The 27,174-nt window shown below is 45.4% G+C and overlaps 1 long non-coding RNA gene and 1 pseudogene across 1 annotated transcript; both read right to left on the bottom strand.

Moving 5' to 3' along the window:
- Positions 1-7,957: 7,957 nt before the first annotated feature.
- Positions 7,958-9,092, bottom strand: LOC146771970 (uncharacterized). The gene is made up of 4 exons (XR_014975146.1): positions 8,987-9,092; positions 8,345-8,445; positions 8,170-8,262; positions 7,958-8,080 (listed from the first exon to the last, which is right to left on the bottom strand). It is a non-coding gene; the product is annotated as an uncharacterized LOC146771970 (long non-coding RNA).
- A 12,975-nt stretch (positions 9,093-22,067) lies between these two features.
- The window catches only part of LOC146771971 (NF-kappa-B inhibitor-like protein 1), an 86,127-nt pseudogene continuing 81,020 nt past the window's right edge, over positions 22,068-27,174 (bottom strand).

Raw genomic sequence — 27,174 nt, forward strand, 5'->3', positions numbered from 1 at the left:
AGATTTGAATTCCTTTTGACATACTCCCGACTTGCGCCTGAATTTCCATATGCAAGTCGGCCATAATCGCAGATGTCGTTCATTGGGTCCACAACATTTGATGAGTCAAACTAAATATATTTTTGACTATTATTGTGCTCTGACCATCTGATGGACGAATTTTTGTACTTGTTGTGCTTTACTTATTGACAGTCCCCCTTTCTTCTCCCTCCACGTTCACTTTGACATTGTCTCCGGGTTTTGTCACCCCAAAAAACACAGACTAATTATAAAGACTAATAATAATAAAAACAGTAGAAATATGAATATTAAAATTAATTATTGCAATAATAACAACAATCCTCATACTAATACGACTGCTAATAAAATAATGATAATAAAAAGTCTTATTATTAAACTACTGCTACTAATATTTATTAAAACTTTGATGATAATTTATTATTAGTAGCATTATTATCAATGCTACGAGAGTATACGAATAAGAAAAATGCAATATTACAAGTAATACAGTGATAACAATACAATATTATTATTAATATTATTATATAACGTAAGGGCAAATAAGAAGAAAAAGAAGATTAGCTATAATTCAGTGATAAAATAATTCGCTTAGTAATAAGGATGATTGCAACAGTCCATTCATTTAGGACCTATTCATTAGAGCACGGAGGGCTGCCTAAATTTTGCTTCAGAGACCTGAGATCATAAGAGGCAGAAGCACATAAAGACATAGAAAACAGAAATAAATGCTAATTGTAGGCGCCTGCTCCTACACTGAGTTCATCTTTGAAAGGATGCTTGTTTCATCTGATACATTCGGCCTGTATCTCCAAAGAAAATATGTTGCACCTTGATGCAGGCCGTCTCATGATAATATTATATTTACATTAATAACGGTGCTATCTCCTCTCTTAAAACTAGAATACACCAATTCCAAAATATCGGTCCTTAATCACGGTTATAGCATGCGACTGCCTTAAGTGTTTGCGTTTATTTATAAATCATGATCACAACGCAATAAATGTACTTTTAGTGCGTCTTGCTGTCTAGAATTATAGATTCGTAATGTTAACTAATGGTGCAATCAACACGGACAAAAACGCCAACCAAAATAACCAAGAGTCCAACCTCACAAATGAATGCCTGGCTTCCTGAAGGGGGCGGAGTGAATCTTCAATTGCTGCTTTCTGCCCGTGTAAAATGTTGATGCTGTGTGGAAATAAGGCATCCGTGTAACTATCCCGTATTTATGTATTTATTTATTTATTTCTCAAGAATTTCATTAACCCCTTCGCTGCCAGGCCTTTTCCCCCTCCTGTGCCAGGCCTTTTTTTGGCTATTTGGGGTAGTGCGCGCTTAGGCCCCTGTAACTTTTTGACCGCATTAGGTAGCCACGCAAAATTTGCGTCCTTTTCTTCCAACATCATGGGGATTCTAAAGGTACTCAGGGTTTGTGGATTCCCCTGAAGGGGTCACAGAAAAGAGCCAAAATACAGCAAAATATTGGGTTTATTTGGAAAAATTGGAAAAACGGGCTGCAAATGAAAGCATCTGGGTTTTTCCCTGCAAATGTTATCAAAAAAGGGTTTGTGGGGTTGAAATCACCATTTTCCCAGCTTTTCGGGGATACTTGACTTTTGTCAGAAACCCAAAATTTTTTACACAGTTTTGGCATTTTTCTGGGACATAGCCTATTTTTGCTATTTTTTGTGCTTTTGACCTCCTTCCAGTTAGTGGCAGAAATGGGTACAAAAGCAATAGTGGATCCTGGAAAGCTATACATTTTCGAAAAGAAGACAACATTCTGAATTCAGCAAGGGGTCATTTGTGTAGATCCATCAAGGTTTTTTTATAGAAACAAACAGTTAAATGTAGGATAAATTGAAATTTAGTTGAAAAAAACAGCCTTTTGTGTCAACGTTTTCACCAGTAACTTCTTCTAATTATGACAGCTCTTTGAAAGCAATATACCGTTGCATCTGCTGGACATTACTGGTTGTGGGGATATATAGAGTAGTAACTTGCAATGGTTTTTTATTATGTCCCGGGTATATAGTAATTATTCTGTAAAAAAGTGTACATGGAAAAATCGGTATGAAAGACACCTATGTATTTCTGAAATGGGAACAAAATATAGAGTTTAGAAACAGTAGATATTTGCACATTACTGAAATTGGGAATACTCATACTAGCATGGGAATTATCAGTCATTTTTTAGAATGACTTCTTTTTTCCACAATATCTTTCATTTGGAAAGCAGAAATGCATGGAAAGTCAATAGATGATAACAGTTCCTTTACAAATCTGAATTACCCTAAGTCTCCCGATAAAAATGGTACCTCACTTGTGTGGGTAGGCATAGTGCCCACGACAGGAAACGGCGCAAAACGCAACGTGGTCACACCACATTTTCACAATGCAAAATTACCCTTTTTTTGCAAAGTGCCTAGCTCTAGTTTTTGAACCCTAGCTCTGCGGGCACCTTGGGAAACCTAGCAAACCTATACATTTTTGAAAACTAGACACCCGGGGGAATCCAGGATGGGGTGACTTGACTGCCTCCCACCAGGGTCTGTTACCCAGAATCCCTTGCAAACCTAAAAAATTGTCAAAAAAACCACATTTTCCACACATTTCTGTCGTGGAAAGTTCCGGAATCTTCGTGGATCCACAAATTTCCACCCACCCCGCGTTCCCCAAAGTCTTATGAGAAAAACGGTACCTCACTTGTGTGGGTCGGCCTAGTGCCCGCGACAGGAAACGGCGCAAAACACAACCTGGTCACACCTCAATTTCGCAGTGAAAAATGACCCTTTTTTGGAAAAATGACTAGCTGTAGTTTTTGAACCCTAGCTCTGCGGGCACCTTGGGAAACCTAGCAAACCTATACATTTTTGAAAACTAGACACCCAGGGGAATCCAGGATGGGGTGACTTGACTGCCTCCCACCAGGGTCTGTTAACCAGAATCCCTTGCAAACCCAAAAAATTGTCAAAAAAAACACATTTTCCACACATTTCTGTCGTGGAAAGTTCCGGAATCTGCGTGGATCCACAAATTTCCACCCACCCCGCGTTCCCCAAAGTCTTACGAGAAAAACGGTACCTCACTTGTGTGGGTCGGCCTAGTGCCCGCGACAGGAAACGGCACAAAACGCAACCTGGTCACACCTCAATTTCGCAGTGAAAAATGACCCTTTTTTGGAAAAATGACTAGCTGTAGTTTTTGAACCCTAGCTCTGCGGGCACCTTGGGAAACCTAGCAAACCTATATATTTTTGAAAACTAGACACCCAGGGGAATCCAGGATGGGGTGACTTGACTGCCTCCCACCAGGGTCTGTTACCCAGAATCCCTTGCAAACCTAAAAAATTGTCCAAAAAAACACATTTTCCCCACATTTCTGTTGTGGAAAGTTCCGGAATCTGCGTGGATCCACAAATTTCCACCCACCCCGCGTTCCCCAAAGTCTTACGAGAAAAACGGTACCTCACTTGTGTGGGTCGGCCTAGTGCCCGCGACAGGAAACGGCGCAAAACGCAACCTGGTCACACCTCAATTTCGCAGTGAAAAATTACCCTTTTTTGGAAAAATGACTAGCTGTAGTTTTTGAACCCTAGCTCTGCGGGCACCTTGGGAAACCTAGCAAACCTATACATTTTTGAAAACTAGACACCCAGGGGAATCCAAGATGGGGTGACTTGACTGCCTCCCACCAGGGTCTGTTACCCAGAATCCCTTGCAAACCTAAAAAATTGTCAAAAAAAACACATTTTCCCCACATTTCTGTCATGGAAAGTTACGGAATCTGCGTGGATCCACAAATTTCCACCCACCCCGCGTTCCCCAAAGTCTTACGAGAAAAACGGTACCTCACTTGTGTGGGTCGGCCTAGTGCCCGCGACAGGAAACGGCGCAAAAGGCAACCTGGTCACACCTCAATTTCGCAGTGAAAAATGACCCTTTTTTGGAAAAATGACTAGCTGTAGTTTTTGAACCCTAGCTCTGCGGGCACCTTGGGAAACCTAGCAAACCTATACATTTTTGAAAACTAGACACCCAGGGGAATCCAGGATGGGGTGACTTGACTGCCTCCCACCAGGGTCTGTTACCCAGAATCCCTTGCAAACCTAAAAAATTGTCAAAAAAACCACATTTCCCCCACATTTCTGTCGTGGAAAGTTCCGGAATCTGCGTGGATCCACAAATTTCGACCCACCCCGCGTTCCCCAAAGTCTTTCGAGAAAAACGGTACCTCACTTGTGTGGGTCGGCCTAGTGCCCGCGACAGGAAACGGCGCAAAACGCAACCTGGTCACACCTCAATTTCGCAGTGAAAAATGACCCTTTTTTGGAAAAATGACTAGCTGTAGTTTTTGAACCCTAGCTCTGCGGGCACCTTGGGAAACCTAGCAAACCTATATATTTTTGAAAACTAGACACCCAGGGGAATCCAGGATGGGGTGACTTGACTGCCTCCCACCAGGGTCTGTTACCCAGAATCCCTTGCAAACCTAAATAATTGTTTAAAAAAACCACATTTTCCCCACATTTCTGTCGTGGAAAGTTCCGGAATCTGTGTGGATCCACAAATTTCCACCCACCCCGCGTTCCCCAAAGTCTTACGAGAAAAACGGTACCTCACTTGTGTGGGTCGGCCTAGTGCCCGCGAAAGGAAACGGCGCAAAACGCAACCTGGTCACAGCTCAATTTCGCAGTGAAAAATGACCCTTTTTTGGAAAAATTACTAGCTGTAGTTTTTGAACCCTAGCTCTGCGGGCACCTCGGGAAACCTAGCAAACCTATACATTTTTGAAAACTAGACACCCAGGGGAATCCAGGATGGGGTGACTTGACTGCCTCCCACCAGGGTCTGTTACCGAGAATCCCTTGCAAACCTAAAAAATTGTCAAAAAAAACACATTTTCCCCTCATTTCTGTCGTGGAAAGTTCCGGAATCTGCGTGGATCCACAAATTTCCACCCACCCCGCGTTCCCCAAAGTCTTACGAGAAAAACGGTACCTCACTTGTATGGGTCAGCCTAGTGCCCGCGACAGGAAACGGCGCAAAACGCAACCTGGTCACACCTCAATTTCGCAGTGAAAAATGACCCTTTTTTGGAAAAATGATTAGCTGTAGTTTTTGAACCCTAGCTCTGCGGGCACCTTGGGAAACCTAGCAAACCTATACATTTTTGAAAACTAGACACCCAGGGGAATCCAGGATGGGGTGACTTGACTGCCTCTAACCAGGGTCTGTTACCCAGAATCCCTTGCAAACCTAAAAAATTGTCAAAAAAACCACATTTTCCCCACATTTCTGTCGTGGAAAGTTCCGGAATCTGCGTGGATCCACAAATTTCCACCCACCCCGCGTTCTCCAAAGTCTTATGAGAAAAACGCTACCTCACTTGTGTGGGTTGGCCTAGTGCCCGCGGCAGGAAACGGCGCAAAACGCAACCTGGTCACACCTCAATTTCGCAGTGAAAAATGACCCTTTTTTGGAAAAATGACTAGCTGTAGTTTTTGAACCCTAGCTCTGCGGGCACCTTGGGAAACCTAGCAAACCTATACATTTTTGAAAACTAGACACCCAGGGGAATCCAGGATGGGGTGACTTGACTGCCTCCCACCAGGGTCTGTTACCCAGAATCCCTTGCAAACCTAAACAATTGTCAAAAAAACCACATTTCCCCCACATTTCTGTTGTGGAAAGTTCCGGAATCTGCGTGGATCCACAAATTTCGACCCACCCCGCGTTCCCCAAAGTCTTTCGAGAAAAACGGTACCTCACTTGTGTGGGTCGGCCTAGTGCCCGCGACAGGAAACGGCGCAAAACGCAATCTGGTCACACCTCAATTTCGCAGTGAAAAATGACCCTTTTTTGGAAAAATGACTAGCTGTAGTTTTTGAACCCTAGCTCTGCGGGCACCTTGGGAAACCTAGCAAACCTATATATTTTTGAAAACTAGACACCCAGGGGAATCCAGGATGGGGTGACTTGACTGCCTCCCACCAGGGTCTGTTACCCAGAATCCCTTGCAAACCTAAAAAATTGTTTAAAAAAAACACATTTTCCCCACATTTCTGTCGTGGAAAGTTCCGGAATCTGCGTGGATCCACAAATTTCCACCCACCCCGCGTTCCCCAAAGTCTTACGAGAAAAACGGTACCTCACTTGTGTGGGTCGGCCTAGTGCCCGCGAAAGGAAACGGCGCAAAACGCAACCTGGTCACAGCTCAATTTCGCAGTGAAAAATGACCCTTTTTTGGAAAAATTACTAGCTGTAGTTTTTGAACCCTAGCTCTGCGGGCACCTCGGGAAACCTAGCAAACCTATACATTTTTGAAAACTAGACACCCAGGGGAATCCAGGATGGGGTGACTTGACTGCCTCCCACCAGGGTCTGTTACCGAGAATCCCTTGCAAACCTAAAAAATTGTCAAAAAAAACACATTTTCCCCTCATTTCTGTCGTGGAAAGTTCCGGAATCTGCGTGGATCCACAAATTTCCACCCACCCCGCGTTCCCCAAAGTCTTACGAGAAAAACGGTACCTCACTTGTATGGGTCAGCCTAGTGCCCGCGACAGGAAACGGCGCAAAACGCAACCTGGTCACACCTCAATTTCGCAGTGAAAAATGACCCTTTTTTGGAAAAATGACGAGCTGTAGTTTTTGAACCCTAGCTCTGCGGGCACCTTGGGAAACCTAGCAAACCTATACATTTTTGAAAACTAGACACCCAGGGGAATCCAGGATGGGGTGACTTGACTGCCTCCCACCAGGGTCTGTTACCCAGAATCCCTTGCAAACCTAAAAAATTGTCCAAAAAAACACATTTTCCCCACATTTCTGTCGTGGAAAGTTCCGGAATCTGCATAGATCCACAAATTTCCACCCACCCCGCGTTCCCCAAAGTCTTACGAGAAAAACGGTACCTCACTTGTGTGGGTCGGCCTAGTGCCCGCGACAGGAAACGGCGCAAAACGCAACCTGGTCACACCTCAATTTCGCAGTGAAAAATGACCCTTTTTTGGAAAAATAACTAGCTGTGGTTTTTGAACCCTAGCTCTGCGGGCACCTTGGGAAACCTAGCAAACCTATACATTTTTGAAAACTAGACACCCAGGGGAATCCAGGATGGGGTGACTTGACTGCCTCCCACCAGGGTCTGTTACCCAGAATCCCTTGCAAACCTAAAAAGTTGTCAAAAAAACCACATTTTCCCCACATTTCTGTCGTGGAAAGTTCCGGAATCTGCGTGGATCCACAAATTTCCACCCACCCCGTGTTCCCCAAAGTCTTACGAGAAAAACGGTACCTCCCTTGTGTGGGTCGGCCTAGTGCCCGCGACAGGAAACGGCGCAAAACATAGTGAGGTGACATCAAAATTGCCTATCTCAAAACCACCTGATTTTGCAAGGGGGGTCTCTTGGGTTTTTGGCCCGGTGCACGGCGGCCATCTAGGGAAACCTACCAAACCCATACATTTCTGAAAACTAGACACCCGGGGGCTTCCAGGGAGGTATGGCTTGCGTGGATCCCCCAACGTTTCTTTACCCAGAATCCCCCGCAAACCTCAAATTTACCTGAAAAAAGCACCTTTTTCACACTTTTTTGTGTCGGAAAGTTGTGGCATCACCGGGCTCACTCAAATTTCCCACCTCCCAGCGTTCCCCTGGGTCTCCTGGTAGAAATGGTGCTTCACTTGTGTGGGAGGCCCAAGTACCCGCGACAGGCAAGGGCCCAAAACGTAGTGATGCGACATCAACATTGCCTATCTCAAAACCACCTGGTTTTGCAAGGGGGTCTCTTGGGTTTTTGGCCCGGTGCACGGCGGCCATCTAGGGAAACCTACCAAACCCATACATACAATCAAACAGAAATACTTTCGTTTAGATATACAATCATTTAAGCAACCATGTACATAGAAGCAGACACAGTGCAAAGTACACTATTGAGGGTACTGGTATCAATGATAAGTCAACGTTTCGACCCCTTAAACCCAGGTAGGTTGATTAGGTCCTTACTGCCGGGGTCTTCATCAGGACGGGGTGACAGTGGGGGAGGGGGGAGGGCACCTAAAGAATAAAAAAGATAATTAAAAAGAGCGACTTGGGTCCTAAAGTGGCATTAAATAGGACTGACAGTGATTAATCACCATATTTACCCTTAGGGAAGCAAAAGGAACCTGAAAGGTCCTAGCTGAATATCGAGGACAGCAGGGCTGGTAAGCTCCTAAGGTGGAGGAGGTGAAAGACACCTGAAAACAAATAGGGTGTCATGGTAAGAGGGTTAATTAAATCATAAAGCTGTTAAATCAAGCTAAAATCAAGGCAACTCACTGAATGAAGATGTTTCGTGCAAAAATGATGGGAACAATATCGCAGCAGTGGAATTTACCATCGGTAAAGAACGTGAAATGAATCACAATCAATTGTGACCTCTCGAAAAAAGAAACATATCAAATGTAATTTAATGTAAAAACGCTACTGAGGAATTAACGGTTACAGGACAGGGAGCCGAAATCTAGAAACCACAGAGCCTAAATACGGATGAATGGGCTCAAAATAGAGTTAATTATACACCTAAATCGTGACCAAGGTATAGAGAGACAATACTGAGGCTGAACACCCAAGTAAAGACGTTCAAATTAAATGCCTCCGACGTAAATGAAAAAGAAAGTGAATGAAGCCAGAGGATTCACCAAGAAAAAACAAAGGAGGAATAAATCACGCCATGTAATGCTGTGCTTAGGAACGGGCTGCAGTAGATCAAAGTGCATACAATTATCACGTATAGGCCCTAGCGAAAGGGTGCCTCGCAAGATAAACAGAAGGCCCGGCTGCTGGGAGTTAAATTCAGAGCAGGGATGTAAATATACACAAGAGGCAAGGGCAGAAACACGATACTAAATGCTCAATGCAGGCAGCTCAGAACGGGGAATCCCCATAAATAATTAGGCAGAGGGAGAAAGGAAAACTTACCAAAACTCGCAAGGGGAGCATAAATCAACCCGAAGTCAAAGGAAGTGGTGCCGCATCTGAAAGCTTATTTATAGCGCGGGAAAAACGCCGACCGCCACAAAGCGTCCCGAGAGGGGCAGCAGCTAGATGCTGGCAGTGAAGGTGTAATGGAAGAAAGACATCCAAAGGGTGTCAGCAAAAACAGAGTTGGAGAAAAAATCATGACGGGAATTAGAAAAGTAAAAGGACTAGGGCTAAAAAAAAAAATTTTTTTTTTATTGGGGTGTAAGAGGTCGAAGCGCTTAGATGAATACAATGTAATTTATAGACATACGTGTGAGACATAAATATCAATAGAACAAAGTGACTAGTGATTGAGATACAAAGACCACATCATCCCTAAAGCTCTGAAAAATAATAGCGTACTATGTTCAAAATACATATATGAATATCAAATCGAAGGGCCACATAAAAGTCAGGCTGGTAAAAGACTTGAATTAACATACGGCATTTCTCAGCAATATAATGCAATATTCACCATTAAACATCACCAACTTTTGATAAACAAAGAGTACATACGAGTAGCATGGGCATCATGGGTTTATGAATGAATCTTAGTGCGGTGAAGCAATAGATGGAATACCCTATCAGCCCTATCTACTGGAGTAGGCTAATTGGCGAAATGGCATCTAGGGTTGGCTGAGACAATGATGCTGTAATGTGAGTGTCTAATAACAGAAAGGTAGTAACTTAGATCTCCTCAGCGCCCTATCTGTTAAGACAGGCCAATTGTGCATTACTAGGATCCAGTTCATTCAGGCCGTTGCTGATTGTGTCCAGACGGATCATAAGTTTAGATTCCCTCACAGTGAGGAGCGAGGTTATATCGCCTCCTCGAGGACTCAACTCAATTTTTTCAATAACGAGCCATTGCATTTGGTCTGGGCTGTGCCCCAATTGGTTATAGTGTTCGACCAGGGGAGCCCCTGCAACACGGCATCTGATCCTGCTTTGATGTTGTAGGACCCTCGCCTTAATTTTTTGCTGTGTTTGGCCAATGTACAAAAAGCCACAGGGACAAGTGGTCCCGTAGATCACATTAGTGGAGTTGCAATTTGTGTGAGCATGCAACGTGATGATATGGAGTTTATAGACAAATTCTTTGGTTTGTGTTGTTGTTGCGCATGCTTTACAGGATCCACATTTGTAGTGTCCTTTGATAGGAGGTAGATTCCAAAGTGACTGGATGGTTGGTTCCGCTGGGTCCTCTAGGAAGGAATGTACTACGTGATCTTTAATGCTCATAGCCCTTTTGAAGGAATGCAAGGGCAGGTTGAGTTGATCAATCTCGGTTGAAACCAAATTCCAATGCTTGTTTATGATCTTCTTAATGGCATTACTCCTCGTAGAGAAAGTGGTAACACAAACCATTCTCTTGGAAACGGAGTCATCATGATCTTTAGCCGCTAATAAGGTTTCTCTTGGGTTAAACCATGCCCTTTTCTGGGCTCTCTTGACCAACCGTTTGGGATAGCCCCTGAAGATCAATCTGGTGCTAAGATCCTCGGATTCCGACAGATAATCTGAGCGTTTAGTGCAATTCCTGCGAATCCTCAGAAATTGTCCTATCGGGAGGTTGTCACGCAGACCGCGTGGATGGTAACTGCTGTACCCTTAAGAGCGAATTGCGTTCAGCAGGCTTCCTGTATAGGGTAGTGCTTAGTTTGTTGCTTTCACTGAAAATCTTTAAATCAAGAAAAGGTATCTCCTGGGCGTCAGACTGGATGGTAAATTGGATGTCCAGATCACATTGGTTCAGCCACTCATGGAACAACTTGAGTTGTGCTGTGTCGCGGGTACTTGGGCCTCCCACACAAGTGAGGCACCATTTTTATCGGGAGACCCAGGGGAACGCTGGGAGGTGCAAAATTTGAGTGAGCCCGGTGATGCCACAACTTTCCCACACAAAAAAGTGTAAAAAAAGTGATTTTTTCAGCTAAAATTGAGGTTTGCAGGGGATTCTGGGTAAGGAAACGTTGGGGGATCCACGCAAGCCATACCTCCCTAGAAGCCCCCGGGTGTCTAGTTTTCAGAAATGTATGGGTTTGGTAGGTTTCCCTAGATGGCCGCTGTGCACCGGGCCAAAAACCCAAGAGACCCCCCTTGCAAAACCAGGTGGTTTTGAGATAGGCAATGTTGATGTCGCATCACTACGTTTTGGGCCCTTGCCTGTCGCGGGTACTTGGGCCTCCCACACAAGTGAGGCACCATTTTTACCGGGAGACCCAGGGGAATGCTGGGAGGTGTGAAATTTGAGTGAGCCCGGTGATGCCACAACTTTCCCACACAAAAAAGTGTGAAAAAAGTGCTTTTTTCAGCTAAAATTGAGGTTTGCAGGGGATTCTGGGTAAGGAAACGTTGGGGGATCCACGCAAGCCATACCTCGCTGGAAGCCCCCGGGTGTCTAAATTTCAGAAATGTATGGGTTTGGTAGCTTTCCCTAGATGGCCGCCGTGCACCGGGCCAAAAACCCAAGAGACCCCCCTTGCAAAACCAGGTGGTTTTGAGATAGGCAATGTTGATGTCGCATCACTACGTTTTGAGCCCTTGCCTGTCGCGGGTACTTGGGCCTCCCGCACAAGTGAGGCACCATTTTTACCGGGAGACCCAGGGGAACGCTGGGAGGTGGGAAATTTGAGTGAGCCCGGTGATGCCACAACTTTCCCACACAAAAAAGTGTGAAAAAAGTGCTTTTTTCAGCTAAAATTGAGGTTTGCAGGGGATTCTGGGTAAGGAAACATTGGGGGATCCACGCAAGCCATACCTCCCTGGAAGCCCCCGGGTGTCTAGTTTTCAGAAATGTATGGGTTTGGTAGGTTTCCCTAGATGGCTGCCGTGCACCGGGGCAAAAACCCAAGAGACCCCCCTTGCAAAACCAGGTGGTTTTGAGATAGGCAATGTTGATGTCGCATCACTACGTTTTGGGCCCTTGCCTGTCGCGGGTACTTGGGCCTCCCACACAAGTGAGGCACCATTTTTACCGGGAGACCCAGGGGAACGCTGGGAGGTGTGAAATTTGAGTGAGCCCGGTGATGCCACAACTTTCCCACACAAAAAAGTGTGAAAAAAGTGATTTTTTCAGCTAAAATTGAGGTTTGCAGGGGATTCTGGGTAAGGAAACGTTGGGGGATCCACGCAAGCCATACCTCCCTGGAAGCCCCCGGGTGTCTAGTTTTCAGAAATGTATGGGTTTGGTAGGTTTCCCTAGATGGCCGCCGTGCACCGGGCCAAAAACCCAAGAGACCCCCCTTGCAAAACCAGGTGGTTTTGAGATAGGCAATGTTGATGTCGCATCACTACGTTTTGGGCCCTTGCCTGTCGCGGGTACTTGGGCCTCCCACACAAGTGAAGCATCATTTTTACCGGGAGACCCAGGGGAACGCTGGGAGGTGTGAAATTTGAGTGAGCCCGGTGATGTCACAAGTTTCCCACACAAAAAAGTGTGAAAAAAGTGCTTTTTTCAGCTAAAATTGAGGTTTGCAGGGGATTCTGGGTAAGGAAACGTTGGGGGATCCACGCAAGCCATACCTCCCTGGAAGCCCCCGGGTGTCTAGTTTTCAGAAATGTATGGGTTTGGTAGGTTTCCCTAGATGGCTGCCGTGCACCGGGCAAAAAACCCAAGAGACCCCCCTTGCAAAACCAGGTGGTTTTGAGATAGGCAATGTTGATGTCGCATCACTACGTTTTGGGCCCTTGCCTGTCGCGGGTACTTGGGCCTCCCACACAAGTGAGGCACCATTTTTACCGGGAGACCCAGGGGAACGCTGGGAGGTGGAAAATTTGAGTGAGCCCGGTGATGCCACAAGTTTCCCACACAAAAAAGTGTGAAAAAAGTGATTTTTTTCAGCTAAAATTGAGGTTTGCGGGGGATTCTGGTTAAGGAAACGTTGGGGGATCCATGCAAGCCATACCTCCCTGGAAGCCCCCGGGTGTCTAGTTTTCAGAAATGTATGGGTTTGGTAGGTTTCCCTAGATGGCCGCTGAGCACGGGCCAAAAAGACAGTTGACCCCCTTGCAAAACCAGAACGTTTTGACATTGTTTCTACAACGTGAGAATTTCGGCACAATATTGCATGGACAATGTGACAGATATTTTGAGGTTTGCAGGACATTGAGGATAAAAAACCTTTTTGTAATTCACAAGAGAGACATCACCATGAACTCCCATGGGTTTACGACAATATCTACACTTGGTGGGTTATTTTTACATGGAACATACACCTTGGCAGAGAAACTAAAAAGACAAAGAATCCTGCACAGCCACCTATTCCTCAAACGCACACACATACTGGTTGGATTTGGCACGAGGGCAAGTGATGGTTCAGTATATCAAATTTTATTAACAAGAGATTTCACAAAAATGAAATGCACTGTCAATAATTCAATGGAGAAAAAACTGAACCAATGACTCGCAGCTCGTGAGCTGTAAAGCCACGGCAAGGCACCAACCGCTTTACAGGCCATTCACACACCTTTCATACGTGATACACACAAGACCATTCGCACCACCAGACACAAAAATAACACATTACAAAATTCACAAAAGGGACAAGGTACACCCTGCTTCAGAAAGGCAAATATTACTGCACAGCCATCTAATCCTCAAGCACACACACATACTGGTTGGATTTGGCACGAGGGTGAGTGATGGTTCAGAATATACAATTGTATTAGCAAGTGATTTCACAAAAATGAAATGCACTGTTAATAATTGAAAGGGCGAGAAACTGAACCATTGACTCACAGCTCGTGAGCTGTAAAGCCACGACAAGGCACCAACCTCTTTACAGGCCATTCATACACCTTTCATACGCGTGAGACATACAAAACCATTCACACCGCCAGCCGCGGGCCCATCACATAACAAAACTCACACCAGCACACAGCGCCATTCAAGGGCCCATCACTTTCACACGCCCACATTCCTGACACAGAAACTACACAAGCAGATGGATTGCGTGGAGTGGCACTCAGCTAGCAGTGTGTGTAGTGACCAGCAGCAAGTCACTACTCACACACAGCCAGCCGAGCGCCAGTCCACGCACACCGCTAGCCGAGCACCAGTCCACGCACACCGATAGCTAAACACCAGTCCACGCACACCGCTAGCCAAGCGCCAGTCCAGGCACACCACCAGCCAATCGCCAGTCCACGCACACCGCCAGCCAAGCACCAGTCCACGCACACCGCCAGCCAAGCACCAGTCCACGCACACCGCCAGCCAAGCACCAGTCCACACACACCGCCAGCCAAGCACCAGTCCACGCACACCACCAGCCAAGCACCAGTCCATGCACACCACCAGCCAAGCACCAGTCCACGCACACCGCCAGCCAAGCACCAGTCCACGCACACCGCCAGCCAAGCACCAGTCCACGCACACCACCAGCCAAGCACCAGTCCATGCACACCGCCAGCCAAGCACCATTCCACGTACACGGCCAAAGAAGTGCCAGTCCACACACACTGCCAACACATTTAGGAATTTTTTAGACAAAAATAAAAACACAAACAAATCACAAATAGATACAAATCTACAAACACAAAATCAGAAACTAAACACATTGCACTAACGGCAACCTTGAAACAGAATCAAATTTTTCAAAGAATACAAACCAATCAGTTAACTTTACCACTCATGAATGCTCCCAAAAATTATTTTGCGTATGGTACGCTCTAAAACAAGCAGGGACACACAGCCCAGGTTTAGATGGACAGTCAGGGCAATACATACGAATCTCCTTCCGCGTACCTCTTCGCCAACAGACTCTGCATCTCCTAGTGGGAAAATCTTTTGCCGGTGTTGGAGGGATGAAATCAGGAAAGTGGCGATCTTTCAATCGAACCACATCCTCCACCACTCCAAATCTAGGAACACTTGCCTGTTCCACAACAACAAGGCTAGCTATCACAGAGTGCTGAAACTGAAGAAATGTCAACTTAGACGCAGGAGAACACTCCTTGAACACAATAAATGCATTGAACATTGCTAATTCGAAGAAATGGATGGACAACTTCTTATACCAAACATAAGCCTTCCGAATAGCAGAGTAAGGTTCCAACCTCTGATCTACTTTGTCAACACCACCCATGTGCTTATTGTAGTCTAGAATGCACACAGGTTTGCGCACTTCAGCAACCTGACCCCAAACAGCCACAGGTGAAGTACTCTCATCATGGATGGTAGTCAGCATGTACACATCCCTCCTGTCCACAAATTTTACAGCTAGTAGTTCATCACTACGCAAGGAACTGCACTGCCCCTCTGAAGTTTTTTGCAAACAAGCTCTTTCGGATAAGCTTTACGGTTAGAGCGGATTGTGCCACATGCAAAAGTGTCCACGTTATACAATTCCTTAAATAATTGCACAGCAGTATAGAAGTTATCAAGGTACAAATGGTGGCCTCTGTTAAACAGTCTCCTAGCAAGATCCCACACAATTTTCTCTGCAAATCCAAAAGTGGACGGACAACCTGGGGGGTCAATAGCAGAATCTCTACCAGTGTACACACGAAAATTAAAAACATATCCTGTCCTACTCTCAGACAACATATATAGCTTAATTCCATAGCGTGCCCTCTTGCTAGGGATGTACTGCCTAAAAACCAAACGGCCCTTGAACAAGACCAAAGACTCATCAATAGATATTTCTTTCCCTGGAGTATAGATCTCAGAAAATCGATCCACAAAGTGATCAAGAACGGGCCGAATCTTAAAAAGACGGTCACAGTCAGGGTGATCTCGTGGCAACGCCATAGAATTATCAACAAAATGCAGCATACGTAGCAAAAGTAAATACCGATTACGAGTCATAACTGCAGGAAATATGGCAGTTGCCAACAAGGGGCTAGTAGACCAATATGAAGCCAAGGTTGGCTTCCTTACCACACCCATCAATAAAGTCAAACCCAAAAACTTCCTAATCTCTTCCAGATATGTGGGAGTCCACCGGGTAGCTCTAGACTGGGGCCTAAGTTTGTCGCTGTTGTTCCTCAAAAACTGTTCAGCATACAAATTCGTCTGCTAAACAATCTCACCCAAAAATACATCATCCATAAACAACTGAAAAAACTGTATAGGCAAAAAGTTTTCACAATTCACTGTACACCCTGCATCACCGCTAAAGGCAGGCAACACCGGCTGCACCATGTTTGGATCAACCCAAAGTCCAGCACTTCCAGTAGGAAGCCTAGCAGCCTCAGACTGCAATCCAGATGCCTCTTGCACCATCGGCACAGCAGTTTCCTCCTCTAAGACAGGCACTTCATCCGCACTGAGAGTTGCTTCATCCACACCAAGAGTACCTTCATCTGCACTGAGAGTACCTTCATCATCCGATGATTCCATGTTGAGTGAAAACTCACTGCCAGAATCTTCCCTTCCCTCCTCTCCCTCAGACGCACTGTCAGTCTCATAATCATGCTCAGAAGAAGATTCAAGAAGCATACCGACCACCTGTTGAGCAGTCATTCTACGGCTAGCCATATTGCTTACTAATAAAGGTAACTTGTCAAACAAGTCAACAACAACAAACTCTTTGTAAAATAAGTAATAAGCAAAAAGCACCTTTATCAAAAACTCAAATATACTCCAAAACAATACCACTCACTTGCCAGAGGCAGATAAACTACTCACCACCACCAACTCTGTACAGACACAGTATGGATCAACAATATCCCACTAAAAAAAAAAGAAAAAAGCAATTACACATAAGACTATGCAAAACACATCGCAAAGAATTTCATGCTCAAACCACTAACTAAATATGCCGCCATTATGACATCACTTACAAAAAAATTCATTCAGACATTATATTATTACTCATTTGGTGTAAATACAACAACAAAAAATTTCTTACCAACACAATGCAACTACACAAAACTGCAGAACAGCCACCGTCGAAAAGCTTTAGACTAGAATAAAAAGAAGAAAAAAAACTTTATTGTAACATATGCATATAATGCTCTAGACTATCACGTACTGCGCAAAATGTATTGCTTGACCCTCCCACTTTCAAAAAGGAAAGATCGATGGCCCAATCCTTTACAAGCAACGCGGCGAGAATCTGGAACTGAGCCTCAGCTCCGGACCACCCCCTCCCTCTTCCCAGTCCTTCAAAACTAACCTCAAAGTTCTCCTCCTGCAAAGACACTTACAAACTTAATTCACACCCTCTCTATTGTGTGAAGGAAGTCTTTACATTATAGGAAATTCTGTTCTCCATGCCCGTAGAAGTGCCTACCCAGTGTGTTCCTGTGTTTTGCGTGTCTGCCATTTATTGCATTTTTATACCTCTACTTGTACTTTGTACTCTTTTGTAAGTTGACACCACTACAGTACACCTGCTTGTGCTAAGACATCAAGCCTTCTAAGGTCTAGTGGGGCCTTCTACGGTGTAGCATGGGAATGTGCTCCCTCAGTACAGTGGTGTGGTGGACTGGTCAGGAATGCTGAACCCGGTTCCTCATTTCCAAATTCAACAGCTCCAGCCATAGTGCCACATCCCCACTGAACGCCATACTTGCCCACTGAGAGAAACTCGCACTGCCTTCAGCTATAACCTAATTGTGCCTGCTATAAACACTTGGATGTGGCTCAATTCAAATTATGCACTTGATAAGAGTAATACGCTGCCTAAAAAAAAAAAAAAAACACTCCTAGGGAATGCAAAGCATGTGAAATGTAAGCAGAAACAACATGGTTACCTAAACGATCTCTCACTAACTATTCAGAAATCAGCGAGTGGTTTCACCGGAAAAGTTATGGACATGACTAGAGGGCCCTGAAGGGAACCGTTTCACTGTCCATTGCTCACATCCTTACAAAACATAAGCAGTATGGTAGACCACATCCATAAACACAGAACCATGGTGCACATTGCGTTTTCCAATTCACCCATCAACCAGGTATTGCAGTACCTCCAGAAATGGTACACTCTCCCACCCTGGAAACAACAATGCTGTTCAAAGGAAGACGAGAAAACGAAAGTAGCAATACACTGGCAAACTCTGATGCTGGTGTACTTGGATGCAAATAAAATCAATCTGGCCACTTTGCAACCCCTCTGTCTTACTTTATTTAGCCCCCCCTGGGAACAACAATACTGTTCAAAGGAAGACGAGAAAACGAAAGTAGCACTTCACTGGCAAACTCTGATGCTGGTGTACTTGGAAGCAAATAAAATCAATCTGGCCACTTTGCAACCCCTCTGTCTTACTTTATTTCGCCCCCCCTGGGAACAACAATGCTGTTCAAAGTTAGACGAGTAAACGAAAGTAGCCCTTCACTGGCAAACTCTGATGCTGGTGTACTTGGAAGCAAATAAAATCAATCTGGCCACTTTGCAACCCCTCTGTCTCACTTTATTTCACCCCCCCCTGGGAACAACAATGCTCTTCAACGTTACACGAGTAAACGAAAGTAGCACTTCACTGGCAAACTCTGTGATGCTGGTGTATTTGCATACTAAAAAAAAAAAACAGGGCACTTTGCAACCCCTCTGACTTAATTTGTTTCACCCCCCACCCCCCTACCAGCACCCACTGATCACAAGATGTAAAAGAAATCAATCTGGCCACTTTGCAATCCCTCTGTCTAACTTTATTTTGCCCCCGGGGAACAACAATGCTGTTCAAAGGAAGACCAGAAAACGAAAGTAGCACTTCACTGGAAAACTATGTGATGCTGGTGTATTTGGATGAACCAAATCAATCTGGCCACTTTGCAACCCCAAAGGCTTACTTTATTTCGCCCCCCACCCCCATCCCACGCTAGCAGCACCCCTCATACAGAAAACGAGAGAAAAAGGGCATCTCTCGAAAACAAGCGTTTATTTTTTGGATCCATTTCACATAGAAGCAACTGCACTTGGACGATCCAAGCGCAGGAACAAAGCGGAGCCTACATAAAAACATTTCTACCCCCCCCAACATTGTGCCCCCACCCTACCTAACCCACCGATGCAATAATGCCCCCTCCCCAGCCCCAAAACTGACCTTTACTCTCCGACACGCAGGAAGCAAATGGCTTCCTGCGCCTCGGAGAGCAAAGGGGAAGCCTCCCTGCCTCCCCCCGCCCCCCGGGGGGGGGCGGGGGGAGGCAGGGGAAGGTCTTCCCCTGCCTCCCCAGTAAAAAAAAAAAAAAATCGACGAATCACGGGGGGAGCGCCAGCGCTTCCCCCAAGGGTGGGTCCCATGACGAGATGGTCTCGTCATGGGCACAGCGCGACTGTGCTCCATGACGAGACCATCTCGTCATGGGCACAGAAGGGGTTAAGCGCTACATTTCACCTATTATTAATATTATTATTATTATTATTATTATTATTATTATTACATTTATTGGGCGCACAGCTACCCTGATAGGGTTTCCCGGCGCAATGAGTCTTAAGTTAGACTAGGTAATTCAAGCCATTTGCTGAATGAAGAGCCATGTCTTAATATCTCGGCGAAATTTTAGATGGGAGGATTCCGACTTCACATGATTAGGAAGAGAATTCCAAAGTTTTGGACCAAGGTATGAGAAAGAGCGTCCGCCCATTCTTGTCAATTTAAACCTGGGAAGTATTAGATTACCCTGGGTAGAGGAACGCAAAGCGCGGTGTGGTATATAAGGGCAGATAAGTTCTCTCAAGTATACTGGAGCTGCACATTGTTTAATTTTAAAAATATGGCAAAGAGCTTTGAATTTAATGCGGTTATTAACGCAGAGCCAATGAAGATCCTGCAGGAAAGGAATAACTGAGTCTCGTCGCGCAATATGACAAAGAAGACGTGCAGCGGAGTTTTGAACCATTTGCAGTTTCCTAACAGGTTCCTTATTGCAACCCAGGTAGAGAATATTCCCGTAATCCAATCGGGACATTATAAGGGACTGAACTACAGTTCTTTGTGTAGCAAAAGGAAGTATACCAATTATTTTCCGCAGCCATCGTAATATGGAAAAACAAGTTCCAACTGTATTTACTGCTTGTTGTCTCATAGAGAGTTGGCTGTCAATGATGAAGCCTAGATTACGGGCTTGGGTGACCGGCTGGGGAAATGGACCCATTTCTTGAGGCCAGTGAGAGTGGTTCCAGAGATGTTTATCTTTTCCCAAGATGATAACCTCCGTTTTATCCCCGTTTAATTTCAAGCAGTTGGTATTCATCCATTTCGAAACTTGGAGTAGCCCGTTCCGTAACGAGGATATCGTGTTGTCTTTAGAGGAGGATAATAAAAGATGATTTGAGTATCATCTGCATAGGAGTATAGGGTGAGTCCTGCGTCCTCAACGATGGTAGCAAGGGGACGCACATAGATATTAAAAAGTAGTGGACTCAAAGTAGAGCCCTGGGGAACTCCATATGCAGAAACTCGAGAGGTGGAACAAACCCCAGAAGAAAAGACCTGAAATGAACGGTCACTCAGAAAAGAAGACAGCCAAAGCAGAGCTGAACCTTCCACACCTGCTAACTGAAAAAAATTCAGCAAGATAGGGTGAGATACGGTGTCAAAAGCTGCGCTCAGATCTAATAAAATGAGCGCCATGGTCTCACCCCGATATAAAAATTGCCGCAATTTTTCAGTTACTCCCAAAAGGGTAGTTTCAGTAGAGTGGTGCGTTCTGAAACCTGATTGGGAGGGGTGCAGATATCCCGATTTTTCAATGTGGGCGGTTAAATGAAAGTTGATGTGCTTTTCCAAGATTTTAGAGAGTACTGGTAGAAGTGAAATGGGGCAGAAATTTGCCAAAACCGAAGGATCGGCATTAGGTTTTTTTAGTAACGGAATCACCATTGCGTGTTTCCAGTCGGTAAGTACATGTGATTCATGTATTGATGCATTTAGGAGATCTCTACAAAGACTCAATATGGGTGGAGAAAGTATTTTTAGAATATTGGCAGGCAGGGGATCCAAAGGGGAGCCCAAGTTTACCCTGGATAGACAATAATTAAATAATTCCTCATTGAGGAGAGGCCACTGTGAAATTTTCATTATGTTAGAATCGGGGACCTTTTGCCCTCTACTCATACCTGTAACAGAGAGATTTGAGTCCTGGGGTAGGGTGGGAACAAATTTGCTATATATTATTTTCACTTTTTCAGTGAAAAAATTAGCAATATTGTTGCATTTACTAATATCCAGGGCAGGGGGTGCGGGAAGAGTATGTGCCCCGGATAATTTTTTGACCACTGAGAACAACACTTGAGGTTTGTTCAATGCATTAGTGATGGTTTTGGAAATATGCAAAGCTCTTGCTGCCTTACAAGCTGCGTGGTATTTGTGAAGGGCAGTCTTGTAATCAATTTTACAGTTGGAATCATACAATTTCCGCCACTTCCTTTCCAAACCTTTGCATTGTAATTTTAAGCTCTTCAGATCTTCATTAAACCATGGAACAGGAGTCCGATGGGTGCTAGCTGATAGGCTCCCGTTAAACTCACGAGTCACGTGATCGTGAGCGTGGGGACGTCAATAGCGGAGCGTTTAGACCAGCGCCATGTCTGAGCAGGTACAAAGCGGCAATTACAATGATTTTTAAAAGAAGGAACAAAGTGTTCCAATGGTTTCCTTTTTTATAGTGCAAGTAAGCAGGTAACAATCAGGCAAATACAATTAACAAGAAAAGCAAGTTTACTAAATAGCAATCACATATTACAATTAAAATGTTTTTAAAATAGGGGTGGCCTAAACCTAAGTGCAGCGATCTAATCTTTATAAATGAAACCAATGCCACTTCAGGGTACTGCAGCAAAAGCAAACAAAACAAGCATTAGCAATGGCGGGGGAGGGGGAGGGTGGAAAGGCACGGACAGCGGAGTGTGGGCAGGGGAGGGCGTTTCCCTTGCGGGAGCGAGCAGCAAGGCGCGATAATTGCTGACACATGGCGCCACTGCTCGCTCCCGCAAGGGAATCGCCAAACGTGTACGTGTTGCCAATAAAAGCAATGCAATGCTTGCACGTTGGCCCAAAAAGCGAATCGATTTCAAGAGGTCTTCTCCTATGCAGCGCATGCACGCTATGTAGGTGAGACCTAAAAACACACAAAGGATTCCTCGTATATCCGTGCCAGTTCCAGCTCATTTGGCATCCTCAGCTAACTTGTTCAGCTTCTGTGAAAGTGCCATCACTGTGTCCAGAATGCGCTGGGGGTCGGCCTCCTCCAGACAGGCACCGCAGCATTGCTGTAACTTGTCTGGGTGCCAGAGGGCCTGCTGTCGGCGCAGGTAGCTCCGATAGGCTGGCCTGTCCGTCACGTCAATGCCGTGCGTGATGACGCTTACCATGCCCTCAATGCTGCCCCCACTACCACCTGGCCATGGGATGTCCTGGTAATGCAAGGGGCGGGAGGAGTCCTTGCTGAAGACACTGGCACAACGCCGCTCATACTGGCGCTTCTTGCTGTGTGCCAGGTCCTCACTCAGCGCCTGAGCTCTCTGTAGGTAAAGCTGGTGCTCCACCTCCAGCTTGCGGCAAAACTCTTGTTGCTGCTGACGACGTTCCTTCTCAGCTGCTGCTTTTGCTCTAAAAATGGGATTGGCATGGCGTCGTTTTCTGTTATATTCTCTTGCCATGCAATCTGCCCATTCGAAGTGGCTTTCTGGCTCAGGATCGATCCTCAAAAAGTCCTCTGTGGCACACAAGAAAACCTACATAAGCGTCTGCTGCAAAACAAACATTTTTCAAACATTTACTTAAGCTCCGATTTTACGCTATACCATTCTATTATATTTTGCTATAGTCTTCAATCCTGTATAGATCTCATTGAAAAAAATGTTACTCAAGGAAAAGAAAGCTACTAAAAAATACTTAATAAGGTAAGTACCGAGCAGAGTTAACCTAGGCCCCATCTCTACAAATGCCTCCTACTCTTACCATCATATCGACGGAAAGGCCTTCTGGTATTCGTCCATGCACTCGCCAAAAAGCTTGTCCCGGAATCCCTGCTCCTCATTGCTTCTGAAGGTACCCTCATGTCCTCCACTACCAGACAGTTGGGGAGGGGGTTCCTGGGAAGGAGAAAACAAAACATACACATTAACTTAAAAATACAAAAAAAGAGGTCTTTTATCAATCATAGAGGAGCAAAGTCTACTGCTTCAAGACATCGAAGCACCGGATTAGCAAGTGAAAAGGACACATTAACATATGCCCTTCTACTGCGCATCTTTCCTCCACTCCTTTCAGGGAACACTGGGAGCCTTTTTCTTTTTTAAACAACTATGGCTTACCCAAAGAAGAGGAGCGCTGGTAACACAGAGAACTTATATATCAAAAACCAGAATTACTCGAGGAAAATAACTTTCATACCCCTTTGTCACTGCCTCTAATCCTAAAGCACTTGGAACAAATTACCAAACAAGCATTTGCAATGCAATAGGTCTCGCATTTGTGAAAGTCAGAGCTAGTGTCGTAGTAAATGACAATGTTTTTTAATTATGTTTTTTGTTTGCAGTGGTGTGATTATTCAAAGAAAAAGTGTGTTCCAAAGCCGTGCGTGCGCCTTGGAGTTGTCAGACAAATATTTTTTCTGCATTTAAAATGGGGTACTGGAGGGAAAACTACATGTACCAGAATGCAACATGGAACTAGAATCTACACCCATAACACAAAATACGTGGTTTCTCTTTCCTTTTGTGTGAGTGTACAACAGGTAACTGTGCATGAACATACACACAGTGCACATACAGAGAAATCATAGTGTACAGACATAGAACACATGGAGTGTGCAAACAGCATACAGAGATCACCCTGTTCACCTACTCTGGGCATAGATGCATCATGCCCACGGATAACGCAAGGTACAAGACATAATGCTTGTGGCATGCACCCAGAGCAGACGGCACATAAACACTCACACAGGAGACTAATGTCCAGCATTCACAAAAGGGGTGCACGCACACAGTACATATGAGGTATGGCTAACAGATGACGGAGTGAACGGACACAAAAACATACGCAGAATGCATTCCATTAGAGTAAACCCCACCAGTAATCACAGCAGCTGCATGAGAGCTCTCGGTGACCCGCGGAGGCACTTACTTGTTTGAGCCATGCAAATTACTGTCTCCGTGGTGGCATGGAGTTGGGCGAGCCGCACATAAGAAATGAAATGCGCGGTCGCTGTTGTTGAAGTTGAAGTGTGGCATGCAGCAGAGCCTCCAGCTATACCAGCCTGGCCATGGCAAGTGAGCGTGGAGAGGGCCAGCGAGCGACCTCCTCAAGGTGTCATGATTAGTGCATGGGTGGGGGTGAGTGTGGGGGAGCGGGATGGGGTCAGATGGGGGGGCTGTGACATGGAACAGGACTTGGGATGAGTGAGTGGAGGACTAAGATAGAGTTTGATGAGCTGCGCAGAAGAAAAGAAAGGCGCAGCCGCCATTGTTGAAGCTGAAGTGCGGCGTGTTCCACTGTTTAAAAAAAGCATTATATAAAGCGCGGCGTGCCGCGCTGATCCAAAAAAACCAATATTAGGTCGTGTGTAGAATCAGAACAGCTGCATGAGTGCGATTGATGATTAGTGGAGGCACTTACTTTGTTAATCCATGCTAATGATTGTCTTCGTGGTGGCATGAAGTTGGGCGAGCTGCGCAGAAGAAAAGAAAGTCGCATCCGCCAATGTTGAAGCTGAAGCACACCACAATGTTTAAAATAAAATCAATATAAAGCGCGGCGTCCTGCGCTGTTTAAAAAAAACATAAGATGAAGCATGCCTAGTGGCGGAAGGATCTGCCCAGCACTAAAAGTTAGAAGGTAACCCAAAAAAACCTCACTGCAAATCAAAAAGTGCAGGACAGAGGGGAGGGCTATCAGCCCTTCACACAAGGAAGGGCCTGGATGGCGGTAGTTTTAGAACAGAACACAATAAATGAGGCAGTTAACGCTGCAGGGGCCGCACGTGCAACAGGGCAGAGGTGCAATGGTTGATACACAAGTGTGGCAGTTCTGATTCATAATTCAGAACAGGAAGGTAGCACGAATGAAGACATCTGATTGGAGTTGGGAAGTATACTGTATTGACCTTGTGTGACCTTTCTGTGCCCGCTTTTTCTCTGCATGCCACGAAAGCAGTCTTCAAAGCACTTAAAGGAAACAAATGTTTTATATTCTGAGGGGGGGATCGCATCCCACAGAGAAATAAACGCTCAAGTTGTTGCCTGTTAGAAGATGCTATGCTGAGCAGAGGAGACATTATACTCTTAGATTCTCATATTGATTGCAAGAGAAATCCTGACTGTTCTCCCATCTTGAAATCATATCACACAAAGGACACAATCATTCCAAACCATACATGGAAAAGCAGACCACTTCACCCATAGGAGGCGATTCTCACCCTCATCTGTAAGTAGACACTGTGTGGTTGAGTAACAACATAAAATACTCAAAGCCTTCCACAAGGGTCTCAATAACGCTTGTGATAATCACTCTAATGTACAATTTCGGAAACACAATACATCACTTTATGGAGACAATCACTCCAGTGCTGGTCTATAGGAGTACACAACTCCCATAGTAGCAGACAAGTGGAACACTACAATTAAAGTATCATATCAGTCGGTTACTGCTGTCCTTTCAGAGTACCTACAAGTCGCATGAAACTATACTCTGCAGATGTGACAACCACTTAACCTCTTTTCCGACAGCAGCTACCTCATCTCTTGGAGAATGCAATAACGTTAGCCCTTAACCAGAGGCAAATTGCACTTCTCTCCGAGGAGGCTACCATATGCCTAGGAGGGGGCATGGAGTGTGGCCATACAAGAACTAAGAGACAAAGCCCAGACAGATCTCCAGCCTTCAGCAGCCCAGCGCCAGTCTCCTGTTTCACAAACCGGACAGGAAGTGCCCGCTCTGAAGAGTGCGCATGAGGAAGAGCAGCGGGAAAAATTCTCGTGAAAGTTCAACCGAGACGTCAGGCTGAGAAACATGTTTAACCAGAGGCAAATGGCACTTCTCTCTGAGGAGGCTACCATATGCCTAGGAGGGGGCACAAAGTGTGGCCATACAAGCAGTAAGAGACAAAGCCCCAACAGATCTCCAACCTTCAGCAGCCCAGTGCCAGTCTCCTGTTTCACAAACAGGACAGGCGGTGCCCGCTCTGAAGATCGCGCACGAAGAAGAGTCGCAGGAAAAATACTCGTGAAAGTTCAGCCGAGACGTCAGGCAGAGATTCTGTGCAAATCACTTTATCTCCTGTGGCTACAAAAATAAAGCTTACACTGTATCATAACCTACCAGCCGGCCCAGAACACCCGACCTCCACTCTGACATCACCGGGCGCATCCATCTCCAGCAGCCTTCAGCGCCGAGAGTAAGGTGAAAGTGAAATTGCGCCAAAACATTGTTCCCACGTTGAGGCACGGCAAAGAGGAGTCCAGGCGCGTGCACATGCCCTGACCGGGCAGGCACGCCGAAGGAAGACAGGGAGGGAACCAAACAGGCTTCCCTCCCAATAGAAAGCAGGGATTTGGCAAGCCCGCCAGTAAGAAGCGTGGGTGGAGCTTCCACCCTCGCTTCGGAAGAAAAGCGACGACAATAGATCTCGCCAGGAGCGTGCAGCGCATGCGCTGCGTCGCCTAGGCGAGACCTAAAAAGACAGATTCAGACATGGTGAAATTGTGAACTCACAACAGTTATTATAAGTGAACTCGAGTGAAGCCATGGAGAGGCTGTTGCATGACCGTGTTGTGTAAATTTCAACAATGTATTGTAGTGGGGTTCTGGGGGGGCGCAATAGCCTGTCTTTCACATTCGACGCTGATGCATTGAACTGAGTTCACCTGTATCACCCATTGGTGGGAAAGCAAGCCTCGTAGAACAATGCTAAAATCGCAGTTTATGCAACAGTTGGCACCCCTTGTAGGGCTCGTATCTTACAGTTATGCCTGGAGTAGTTCTTTCACTTTCACACACACGTGAATCATTACTGCGTCATTACGGAGACATCCATAGTAAATCATTGTTATCTCCTACTGGGGATAAAGGTGCACCTATTTCCATAGGTTTGTCAAGCTTGACTTTTAAAAGGTTATTCCTCATTCTGTGGGTTTTCTAATTCTTTGATTCCAATTTTTATTGAATACGTTCACAATGGCAGCAACTATTATCATATGGGCCAATTACAGGGAAGCAGTTACTCAGCATCTCAAAGCTCGAGGTGTCCCTGA

The sequence above is a fragment of the Triturus cristatus genome, unplaced genomic scaffold (assembly GCF_964204655.1).
Source record: "Triturus cristatus unplaced genomic scaffold, aTriCri1.1 SCAFFOLD_118, whole genome shotgun sequence".
Taxonomy (NCBI): domain Eukaryota; kingdom Metazoa; phylum Chordata; class Amphibia; order Caudata; family Salamandridae; genus Triturus; species Triturus cristatus.